General features: G+C 42.5%; 1 pseudogene; it reads right to left on the reverse strand.

The window, feature by feature from the left end:
* Positions 1–3,366: 3,366 nt before the first annotated feature.
* Positions 3,367–7,728, reverse strand: LOC101686394 (annotated as a pseudogene).
* Between the last annotated feature and the right edge of the window lie 5,207 nt (positions 7,729–12,935).

The raw sequence follows: 12,935 nt of genomic DNA on the forward strand, positions 1-12,935 counted from the left end.
TCCCTGTTGATGGACACTTGGTTTATTTTCACTTTGGAGTTACTGTGGAAAACGTTGCTATGAACATTCACGTACAAAGGTTTGTATGGACATATGTTTCATTTCTGTTGGATATAAACCCAGGAGTGCAACAGTTGGATCATATGGAGACTGTACATTTAACCTTTGGGGAAACTGCCAGACTGTTTTCTAAAGCCGTTGCATCCCCACCAGCAATGTATGTATCAGGGTCCCTCCTCCACATCTTCACCAAATTATTATTTGTCTTTTGTATTATAGTAATCCTAGCAGTGTGAAGTGATAAAACATATATATATTTTTCAGTTAGTGACAGTGTGTGTGTGAGGGGGCTGCCGGGGTGGCTCGGTTGGTTCAGCATCTGAATCTTGATTTCAGCTCGGGTCATGATCTCAGGGTTGTGAGATCAGCCCAGTGTGGGGCTCTGCACTGGACAAGGAGCCTCGTGGGGTTCTCTCTCCCTCTCCTTCTGCCCCAGTCCCCCCGCCAACTCAAGCTCACTGTCTCTCCCTCAAAAAAAAAAAAAAAAGACAAAACAAAAAAAACAAACTCTCAGTTAATCACAATGGGAATTTAGTTATTTAATGCAGCCACTAATTTAATGTCACCAATAAAATCTAAGCAGTTATATCACAAAACCAGGGTTATAACCAGTAGGCACGTGTTAATAATCTATACAACTTAACATTACACCAGAAAAGTAACTGAATATGAAGTTTCCCTTGATTTTTGGTGGTCATCAAATTTCAAGGCTGAGGTTACCAATAAAATTGTAAAGAACAGATTTTAACTATTATCAATAAAATGGTAGAAATTTAATAAGCCTTTTAGTTTTCCTATCAGGCTGAAGATTTAAAACATCAAGCTGGCCCCAATCTGTAAAAAATGACAGAAAAATATTTACAATGAATGGGCAGGTTATTTAATTGCAATTGTTCTGGAGGGCTACTCACTGCTGGCGAACAAACACACACACTTTGAGATTAATTTCTCAGTGCAAAGAAGTCTTCGTAAATACTGTGATAATATAAACTTGAAATCAAGACAATGACAGAAAATAATACACAAGTCAATTTTATTTCTGATCTGTCTTCATAAAGCTTTCTGGCACCAAATGCCCAACAGTGTTCCTCAATATAAAACTAAAGTAAGAAGAGTAAAATGATCTACTTGCTGACTTTCTTTTACAGAATTATCTTTCACTAGGACAAGACTCAAGTTCCATGAACTTGCTTCTCTAGGGTGTGATTAGCCGAGCACTAAATTTATAAACTGATAGGACCCCTCAAAATGCTGAACACAATTTTCAAACAGAAGCAAAATTTTCCCTCCAATTGTTTGTTCCATGTGCCGTGTTATTCTTGAAACTTACATGGTTACCAATAGGAAAAGAATTAGGGACGTTCTGAACATATCTTGTACTTTTTTTCAAGGCTAAAGTGCAACGTATTTCCATATTTTAATAGGAAGAAACATCAAACATATATAATAAAGGAACTGAAGTGGTAGTAAAATAAATTTTCAAAAAACCACCTCTTTAAATATATATTTGAAGAGGGGCACCTGGATGACTCAGTCATTAAGCACCTGCCTTCGACTTTGGTCTTAATCCCAGGGTCCTGGGATCGAGCCTCGAGTTGAACTCCCAGCTCATTGGGAGTCTACGTCTCCCTCTCCTTCTATGGGCATATTCGCTCTCAAATAAATAAGTAAAATCTTTAAAAAATAAGTATTTACCTGAAGGCTACAGAAGATCAATTTAATTTTTCTTCAGTGAAATCTGTAAGTGAACCAAGTTTTCATAGAACTTGACATTTTGTTTGTTTTCTTTTTCCCAGGATCAGAAATTCCAACATTTGAAGGAAAAAATAGAAAAATAATAACATTGTGTGACAAATAGAAATTAAGTTCATAAGGAACCTTTTTAAAAAAATGAAATATTATGAGCCAAACTATGGAAAGAACCTAGATGTCCATCAATAGATGAATGGTTAAAGAAGATGTGATATATATATATATATATATGGTATATATAGTATTCCATTTTATGTATATACAATGGAATGTATATGCAGCCATTGAAAAGCCCAAAATCTTGCCACTTGCAACAACGTGGATGTAACTAGAGGGTATTATGCTAAGCAAAATAAGTCAATCAGAGGAAGACAATTATCATATGGTCTCTCTGATATGAGGAATTTGAGAGGCAGGGTGGGGGCCGTTGGGGGGCAGGCAGGGAAAAATGAAACAACATGGGACCGGGGAGGAAAACAAACCATACGAGACTCTTAATCTCAGGAAAGAAACCGAGGGTTGCTGGAGGGGTGTGGGGAGAGATAGAGTGGTTGGGTGATGGACACTCGGGAGGGTATGTGCTATGGTGAGTGCTGTGAACTGTGTAAGACTGATGATTCACAGATCTGTACCCCTGGGGCAAATAATACATTACAAGTTAATTTAAAAAATGAGATATTATGGAAGAAAATACCATGAAAATAATAATAACAATATGAAAATGTTTTTTTTTTTTTAAGATTTATTTATTTATTTATTTGACAGAGATCACAAGTAGGCAGAGAGGCAGGCAGAGAGAGAGGAGGAAGCAGGCTCCCCGCTGAGCAGAGAGCCCGACACGGGACTCGATCCCAGGACTCCGAGATCATGACCTGAGCCCAAGGCAGCGGCTTAACCACTGAGCCACTCAGGTGCCCCGAGAATGTTTTTTTAAGCACAGTAAATTTGAGCTTTGGTCTTCACGAAGATAACAACTTATATAAGGAAACTATAAATATATAACACTCCAGGGAAAAAAGTCAAATTACATATTATTTGACGTTCTGTAGGCCTAGAAAACTTTTGAGGGGAGGAAAAAGAACAGCCAACTGAATCTTCACTTAAGAATACAAACCTGTGGGGGCACCTGGATGGCTCGGTTGGTAGAGCGTGGGACTCTTGATCTCAGCGTTGTGAGTTCAAGCCCCATGTTCGATGCAGAGATCACTTAAAAACAAAATCTTGGGGGGAAAAAAGAAGAAAACAGAACTACAAAAAATTGCTGGGTCAAAAGGGTGCTCCAAATGGAATCACTAGTCTGTGAAATCATACGACTTAGATGTATTTTTAAAATAAAAGAAAAAATACTAAATAATTATTGTTACTTCCAAAAAGGAAATCTTAAATTAAGAGGATAAGATTCTAATAGTGTAAACGAGCATGGCTCAGAAGGCAAACCAAACAATGTATCCAAGATTCTGTCCATAAAAGTAAAGACATTACATCTTTAATATTAAGGAAAAAGGCTATAAAAAATTCATTCTCAGACATGGTTTTAGTAAAGGCTCATTTGGGCTACTCTGCGGGTCCGTAATAAAGTTCCATGGGTTTGTGCACTTTCCAGCATTACTCGCTGGCCAATTCCAAAGAAAAAGAGCCACTCAATACAGTGAACTGTCCACTGGTGTTGCTGTGTAAATGGTTTACTCCTGCTTGTCACTCACTGTATCGAGGATCATCCAGTTTGGTTTTCCTTTGCTTCACGTTCTTCTAAAGCTGACCTCACAGCCAGGAACTTGGATAAGGGATTAACAGTGGTTTATTCTTGTCTGTGCCCCATCATCTTCTTCAATCAGTGGGGGATGAGACCTGAACACTTGGTCTGTTCACTAGCACTATCTAGTACTGGACCAACTGCCACTAACCCTAACCCTAACCCTAATCCTGTTACCAAGCTCACACCAGGAGTCATCAGATGTCTTGGTCCATTTGGTACTAGGTCCTGCTAACAGTGAGAACTGTCACCACGGTCTTCGGCTCCACTCCCATTATTCAGGCTGTTGTTTCTTGCCTCGCTGTAATCTGTGCACGGCCTGTATCTCCAGTCCTTCCTCAGTGCTGTCACTGAGTGCTTGCTGATTATGATGCTTATTGACGCTGGCTAGTTCTCTCTTGATGAAGTATGAGATCATCATACTCTCTTCAGAGTATACTCACCACGACTTGGATAAATTTTGCTGATAAATGCATCAGTGTTTGGGGCTGGTCTTAGTGATCTTTTAGAAACTAGCTTTTCCCAACAGGGAGGATATTCTTTTATTGCTTGCTTTAAAGACTTATTTATTTACTTTAGAGAGAAAGAGAGAAAGAGCACATGTGGGAGGGGCAGAGGGAGAAGGAGAGAGAATCCCAAGCAGACTCCACACTTAGCAAGGAGCCTGACTTGGGGCTCGATCCTAGGACCCCAAGATCAAGACCTGGGCAGAAACCAAGAGTTGGACACTCAGCCAACTATTCCGCTTGGGCAACCCAGGACATTCTTCATTGCCACTCCCAAGGGCTGTAATAATGCAATCTGCACAAAAACGGTGTAAACACTCTTTTGAAGTCATGGTGTTCTGCAACATATCCAAACAAATTGGGCACAATAATTCACTGTGTAAACTTGGAGATGAAACCACACTTTCTAAGCCATCTGTTATTGCCTCCTCAGGTGTTCCTTGTAATTCCTATAAACTGAGTTCCCATATTCTGCTTAATGGTCGAGTTCCATTTGCTGCATGGCCTGAGATGTTGTGGCTCCTGCCCCAAGTCCAGGAATTCTGGCCTCAGCCAGACTCAGATTCAGGTACAAGGTGCACCTTAATGAAAAGTGGCCTTAAATGAAAGTCAGTGCTAGATCTGGTGTCTGAAATTTAGGAAAAGCTAAGAGGCATCTACTCAATTTTTTTTTTTTTTTACCCAGAAGACTATTTGATAACTGACTTTCAAATCCTGTATCTATAGGAATCATAAGAGTCTGAAGGATAACTTAAAATTTTCAACTAAACTACACTGAAGTAATACTCATGAATTTGGGGATTTGTGAAGGTCTCAGGACTGGACCTGTGAATGCCAAGAATCTACCCTCCGTCCAAATCCTAAAGTTGCCTTGTCACAGAGACAGCAATTTATAAAAACCTTGTCATCAGCCATCACCTAGCTTCACTGGCAGGGCAATCACTGAGCCATTCATTTGTGCTTGAGCGTCACTGCCGCAGGAGACTCAAACAAAGGCGAGATATTTTTATAGTCTTTGCTTCTCCATCCAGGAAGCCTCTGTGTTCTGAGTTTTCACTCCCCATCTTTAGAAGGTTCCTGATGGCTTTTATGCCGCAAACCTGGGGAGAGAGGAGTGCAAGTGGTATTGGAAGATAACGTAAGAGGTTAAATTTGTAGTTCAGATAAACAACTGATCATTTTTAAGATCCCCCCATTATTTGTTTATCTGACATACAAATTTAGCAACACATTCTGTATTTATATTTGCTCAATTTGACAACCCTAAGTGGAGGATAAAATTTATAGTTACCCTGCTTCCCCGCCCCAGAAGGCTTTTGGGACCAGCTCAGAGAGACCGTTGAGGATGGAGGAAGAGTTGGAGTTTGGGGGATGGCCTCTGGGGTTGGGTTCAGGGAGGGTCCGAGGCCTGTGCTTTACTGCCTTGAGACTCCTGAGAAAGTCCAGCCCACCCAGGGAGCTGGCAGTGGGGGTGGGTGGACACTGAACCAAGTGATGGCTGGAGAGCCACATGGCTCAAAGCCCTGCCAAATAACCTTACACGGCTGTGTAACTCAAGACAGGGAACAACAGGGGCAAATGGGTTTTGTCGGACACACTTCAAGTGACTGGCTCCGAGTACGTGCTTTACGGAGCAGTTAGAACAAATGAAGAAATATGTTTCTGGAATTTCCACAGCAAATATCGAAATAATACTCACTGTATTTCTTTTTTTTAGATAAAGATTTTTTTATTTATTTGACAGAGATCACAAGCAGGCAGAGAGGCAGGCAGAGAGAGAGGAGGAAGCAGGCTCCCTGCTGAGCAGAGAGTACGATGTGGAGCTCGATCCCAGGACCCTGAGATCATAACCAGGGCTGAAGGCAGAGGCTTTACGCACTGAGCCACCCAGGCACCCCAAAATAATACTCATTGTATTTCTCACAAAGAAGTTTCTTTTGGTCCTTCCTGTCCCAAGTGTCCGGGGATTTGCTCTCTTAGGACATATCTACTTCGGCACCATTCATAGCAGTCACAAAATCCCTATAGCATCAATTTTACTGTCCAAACTACAGAAAAGTACATACTATTTGAGCACCACAGAAATATCACAGTACCATCTAAAAATGGTTTCAGCCTGTTTTTAAAGCATTCTCCATACAATATTTTAGCACAGCTGAGATATTTGGAGATTCCCTTCGAGGTTTGTGATGAGGAATGTGACCAGTATTTTTCAGTTTATTCAGCCTAATCCTACATGATTAATAATACAAATCATTCCTGTACCTCTAGGTACATGTGTGGTTTCGAACATGGTGGATTCTTAAGATAGACTGTGAAGAATGGAGATTGAATGTTCTTCCTCTGCTATGAGCAAGTCTCCCAGAAAGATGAGTTGAATGGAGAAGTTCATTCAGCCTCTCCGAACTTCAGTTTCTCATTTGAGCTCAGACTTAAACACCACTAAGGTTCTTTCCAATATAAAGAGAATGCTATTTGCTATTCAAAGACCTGGATTTTAGTCCTGGCTTTTCCAGTTATTAGCTGTGTGACCTTGGGAAAATTATAAAACCTCTTTCAACCTCTGACTTCTCACTTGTAAAATGGAGATAATAATATTTCCCAGATTGTTCCAAGGGTCAAGTAAACCAATTTATGGGGTAATACTTTCTAATAAACTATGAAGTAATACATTAATGCAGAGGTATCAATTTTCATTTTTAAGAGTAGCTGATCATAGGGGTGCCTATGGGTGGCTCAGTGGATTAAGCATGTGACTTTTGGTTCTGGCTCAGGTCATGATCTCAGGGTCCTGAAATGGAGCCCCTTGGCACACTTTGAGTGCTCAATGCAGAGCCTGCTTGAGATTCTCTCTCTCCCTCTGCCCCTCCCCACCAATCACGCTAAATAAATAAATAAAATCTTTTTTTTTTAAAGAGTAGCTGATCATAAAGCAAAATAAAATAAAACAGAGGGTGCCTGGGTGGCTCAGTGGGTTAAAGCCTCTGCCTGGGATCAAGCCCCTCATCAGGCTCTCTGCTCAGCAGGGAGCCTGCTTCCCCCTCTCTCTGCCTGCCTCTCTGCCTACTTGTGATCTCTGTCTGTCAAATAAATAAATAAAATCTTAAAAATAAAATAAAATAAAATAAAACAGGCTTTTTGGGGTTTTGGTTCTTCAAAAGTCATGAAGACTGGAAAGTTATAAATGTACTAACTGGGCCTTTACAGCAACAGGGACTCAGTTTAAAATGTTCATACAAAATGGTGCACTCTGGGAATGCCTGGCCATGGTGAAGCACCAGAGCCTATCAGCTCTGACGCAGAGGGGAACTGAGCAGACGCTGAGGAGCCGCTGGGGGCTTCTTGGAGCACTGGTTTCCAGCAAGGCACGAAACATGACTCGTCTGGTGGCTGTGAAACATTTTGCTTCATGGGACTTTAAAAAATCCTACTTCTCACTGGGGGCAATCCCTAAAGATTCAAATTACATACAATAATTTTGATGGACTCTAGAGTGTGTGGGGAGTGCATGGAGGGAGGGATGGGTGGGATACTTGGGGAGGGAGGGATGATTCTAAGTAGAAAGAGATCTGCTAAACTATTCCATGACCTGAGGAACTTAGGCATGCTGAAATTTCGAAGTACCAGCAGCACGGACTGACACTCATGGTAACGCATTTTCTTCTACCCAGAATCTGTAGACTGCTCCATGGGGTCCCAGCATTCTTTAGAAGCTGCAGTGGAGCCAAGGGACATGTCCCAAGGGTTTATTAGAGTTTGGATTTATGGGTTGGGTGGCATTATATAATATTGTAACAGTCTGGGACATGTAGTTATTAATCCATGTCAATTAGTTAATTGAGTTATTAGTTATCAACTAATTGATTCAGCCTCTCGTGGGAGCCTACTGTGTGCTAGGCTTTGTGCCAGGAGCTGGAAACACAAAGTGTAGTCGGACTTGTCTTGACCTCAACTAGCTCATGGTGCGGTGCAGAAGAACGATATAATAAGAGATACTGTACTTATAACTCAAGGTGTTAACTGCATACATCTGGATTCTACCACTTCTGTTTATTCTTTCCGAGTCTCGGTTCTTATCTGTGAAAGGGAGTAATAACACTTCCCTTACAGTATGTGCACAGTTGTTTGTATAGATCCTGGCTTCCTGATATGTGCTTCTGCCCCTCCCCCACGTGGAGAATGGCTTGGCTATGGGAGAAGGCTGTACTCTCTCTCTCTTTTTTATAATTTTTTAAGATTTATCTATTTATTTAACCGAGAGAGAGGTAACACAAGCAGGGTGAGTGGGAGAGGGAGAAGCAGGCTCCCCGCTGAGCAGGGAGTCCAATGTGGGGCTCAATACCAGGACCCTTAATTTCATCTGTACCCTTAATTCCCCCTTCCTGTGAAGACACACTCTCTAATTTCCACTCATTCATAAGAGAAGCACCTCACCTAGGTTTAGGGAATTAGGGAGGGTGCTCAGGAGAAAGTGATGTCAAAGCTGACAAGATTCAGATGAGCAGAAGCTAGCCCAGTTGAGAGTAGGTGGTTTAAGAAGAGTGTTCCAAACAGAGGGCATAAAACACTCCAGAGTCTCCCTGAAGAGAGAGTATGGGTCATCTGGGGGGGGGCAGAGAAGAGATCTTGTTGACTTAGAAAACAGACAAAATGGAGAGAGGAAGACAGTGATGATGCTTTGTAGGGTAGGACTGTTGAGTTTGGACTTTATCCAGGAGACAAGGGAACATTATTTAAATGAGGGAATGACATGATCAGACACATGGAGTAGAACCATTCCTCAGACTGTTGTGCAGAGGAGGCATTGATAGGAACAGATGGCTCAGAGACCCCAACAGGGGAGAGGCAGTGAAGATGGAGAAGATGAGTGGGTTTGGGAGATCTGAGGAGACAGAATCATGAGAGTTGGTGAACAGAGTTAAAGGTAATGCTTAGGCTTCTTGTGAGCAACAGGTACTTCTGTTTATGCTTTTTATTGAGGCAAAAGTGCAGAATTAGGTCATGTTTTGGGGAAGTGTTATAATAAGATGCTTTTTGGACATGTTAAATTTGAGATGCCTGTAACCATCCTAGAGTGGGTTCTAGTAGATAAATATGTGAAGTTAGAGGCTCACAAGAGAAATAGAATAGAGAATCATATTTTGTTGTGATCATCAAATAGATGAACACCATAAGAGGGGGTGATTTCATCTAGGGAGAGGTGGTGGAGAGAAAAGAGAAGAGGTCATAGGGCAAGCAGCACAAATGCTGGAGGGGTTGGAAAGGCAGGGTAGGCCTCTGGTAACCAGAGAGGCCAGCTTCCTTTCCCTTCCTGCCAACCCCATGACTCCTTTCCTTTTCTTCTTTGCTTCTTTCTTTTCCCTTTCCTCCTTCCCTTCCCTGCATTCTAATTCAATTTAGGCTTGACAAGACCAAATGAGGTTGTCATGGTGGTCTGTCTGAGAACAGCATGAGAGTGGGGTGGCAGGGACAGCCCAGTGGTGTCCAGTGGTGGCTCCATGAAAGGGATTGAGCTCACAGAGACATGGATATATTAGGGACACTGGGAACCATGTTTCTTACTTTTGAAGATTGGTACAGATATGAAAAGGGGGAACTAGACTGAGCCCTGTGTTGTTGGCTTGGAATTGGAAGTGTTGGTGCAAATTCATGCTTTATGATGTAGAGAGAGATGTAAGTATAGACATAAAAGTGTGTGTCAGGGAGTGGTAGACATACAGTTATATCCTGTGCTGTCCCAAGAAGGCCTGGGAGCAGTGACACCTAACAGCAATGAGCATGCCTATTGCCCAGATCAGCTTCTAAATACTACTCTCCACAAAAAGTAAAACAGAGGTCCTTGAAAACTGATGAATTCGACAAGGCTTGGGCAGAGAATGTATAAGACAGAGCTGGAAAATTTTGTTGTGAAGAAAATGTTCAAATAATGATGGGAACATGTCAAAAGACACAGAAGGGAGGGTGCCGGCATGGCTCCGGTGGTTATGCATATGACTCCTGATTTTGGCTCAGGTCATGGTCTCAGGGTTATGAAATCAAGCCCCATGTAAGGTTTCTCACTCCGTGAGGAGTAGTTTGAGATTCTCTCTCTCCTTCTCCCTCTGTCTATCCCCCCCAACTTGCACTTACTTTCCTGCTCTCTCTATAGATAAAATAAATAAATAAATCTTTTTAAAAAATGACACAGAAGGTAATTTGAAGGAGCTCGCACTTGCCAGATCTGGGACAATTTGACTATCAAAGTAAATGATGATAATAACTCGTTAAAACCAATTGAAAAATATAGACATTCATGATATAAATAGTGAACAAATAAACTCTTCTTCACATAATGAGGTGTAGATTACCAAACACAGAGAAAAACAAGAGGGGCTAGAGATAGGAGAGAGTCAAACAAGTATAGTGGAAACCAAAAGAAAGCATTGTATTGGGAGAGCAAGGGTGGTCAAGTGCGTTGACTGTTCCTGACAGAACAAGCCAGGTAAATTCTAGAAAGGGTCGGGCAGATCTGGGCCTATGGAGGTCACTGGCGAGAACTGACTGGGTGGGTTGAAGAAGGAATGGGACGTGAGAGAGCAGAGACAGGAACACAGACAACTCAATGAAGAAACCTGGCTCTGAAGTGCAGGAAAGAGGGGGCATAACTACATAGGAACAAACTGAGTTTAGGGAGGGCTTTTTGAATGGAAGAAACTTGAGTAGCTTAAATGCGAATGGAAGGAACTGAGAAAGAGGCATGGATTAAAGATACAGGAAAGTGGGAAAACATTTGACGTAAGGTTCCAGAAGGTGAGACAGGGTCCACCACAAGGGGTATTAAGGCTTGCTTTATAGCCTAAGTGAAAAAGATGAAATAATGGATAGTAGGTAGATTTAGGGACGAAAAGTTGAGGAAATTTCTGTCTGATGGTTTCCAAATTTTTGTGAAATAGAAGATGGAGTCATTGTCTGCAAGTGAGGGGCAGACTCCTGGGGCTAGGGACATGAAGAACACAGAGAAGCATTCGGAGGAACAGGGGAGATGAAAAATTGGCTAAAGGAGTGCCTGGCTGACTCAGCCATTAAGTGTCTGACTTCAGCTCAGGTCATGATCCCAGGTGCTAGGATGGAGCCCCACATTGGGCTCCCTGCTCTGCAGGAAGCCTGCTTCTCCCTCTCCTACTCCCCCTGCTTGGGCTGCATCTCTCACTGTGTCTCTCTGTTGAATAAATAAATAAGATTTTTTAAAAAATTTTATTTATTTGACAGACAGAGATCACAAATAGGTAGAGAGGCAGGCGGAGAGAGAGAGGAGGAAGCAGGTTCCCCACTGAGCAGAGAGCCCAATGTGGGACTCGATCCCACAACCCTGAGATCATGACCTGAGCTGAAGGCAGAGGCTTAACCCACTGAGCCACCCAGGCGCCCAAGATCTTTTTTTAAAAAAAGAAAGAAAAGCTGGTTCAAGACATGCAGACCACTTCTTGGAAGCATCAAGGGTCCAGCGGAGGGTGACAGTCTTGAAGTTATGTTGGCTTCAACCTGTGTGGTTATGATGGTCTTTCTCCCGTCCCCCTCAGACTGAGTCTGCAAGCCTGAAGGACCCAACTTCCACTCTCTTCCTTCCACTCTGCTTTTCTTCCTTCTTTCCTTGGCAGGTGGAGATGATGTATCATGTACCGGTTACCAACTGATTGCCTCTAAGTTCCAAATTCACCCTTCGAGGCCTGCTCTGTGAACATGGAGGTGCATCCTTCCTTTGCCAGCTGACGCAATATGAAACGCTGTCAGTAGAGGATGCTAGAGAAACAGTGCAAGAGCAAGGGACCTTTTCTTTCTTTCTTTTTTTTTTTTTTTTTGGTCTGGTTCTGGTGTACTAATGTCCACAGGTAGAGAGCTTCCCAGCACCCGGTCCCAGCAGGCACAGTGGTTAGCGGCACCTAACGGTCAGCACATTTCCCCAGTACTCCAGTACCCCAGTACTTGAGTGGTTTTCTAGTGGAGCACCTCCAGTAAGATATCTCTTAACAGTTTAACGTAGGACCCTGAAGGATAGGGACACATGTGTGGCTCAGTCAGGAGTCTGCCTTCTGTTCAGGTCATGATCCCAGGGTCCTGAGATCAAGCCCCACATCGGGCTCCTTGCTCAGTGGGACCCTGCTTCTCCCTCTGCTTGTGCTCTCTCTCTCCAACAAATACACAAATAAAATCTTAAAAAAAAAAAAAAAAAAAGACCCTGAAAGATAGATTTCCAGCAAATTCCAAAGGGCAAATTTCTAGCAACTCCACTACAATGACTTCTCTGCCTTCAATAATGCACAACTGTGCCTCCTCCAAAAGGTCTGGATCTCAGCCCTGGGGGGCAGGGGATCCCTCCCTTGGGCACTGTATATCAACACAGGAACAGAAGCTACTCCTGATATCTGCTACACTTGCATTCTTTAAAGTTCTTTCTACTTTTTGCTAGCGAGTCTCTCATTACTCTGATCCTGTTACAATACTTTTTTATATTAAACTTTACCTGTTCAACTTCTGTGTGGTTTATGTCTCCTGATTAGACCCTGACAGACACAGAACTGGTTCAGGAGTCGGACCGGGTGATAGACCCACAAAGAGGGGATTTGATGACGGGTTTGGTCATGCTTTCACTCTTGGGCAGTGCTGTTCTTTGTCAGTGGAAATTGGGATACAGGTAATTTACGACATGAAGTGACATCACAATTAATCAAGCTATCACTTGTTGTTTATTGTGGCAAAATGCCAACTGAAGCAAACGCCTTGGAGGCTAAGCGACTGTGGCACTTGACCTTTACGACAGTAATGACGACTAGGGAGACCATGGTGTGGAATGGATGCACTTGAGCACTTCCAGAGTGAAAAACAAC

This window comes from Mustela putorius, unplaced genomic scaffold (genome assembly GCF_011764305.1).
Source record: "Mustela putorius furo isolate JIRA1106 unplaced genomic scaffold, ASM1176430v1.1 tig00000139_pilon_pilon_pilon, whole genome shotgun sequence".
NCBI classification, from domain to species: Eukaryota; Metazoa; Chordata; class Mammalia; order Carnivora; family Mustelidae; genus Mustela; species Mustela putorius.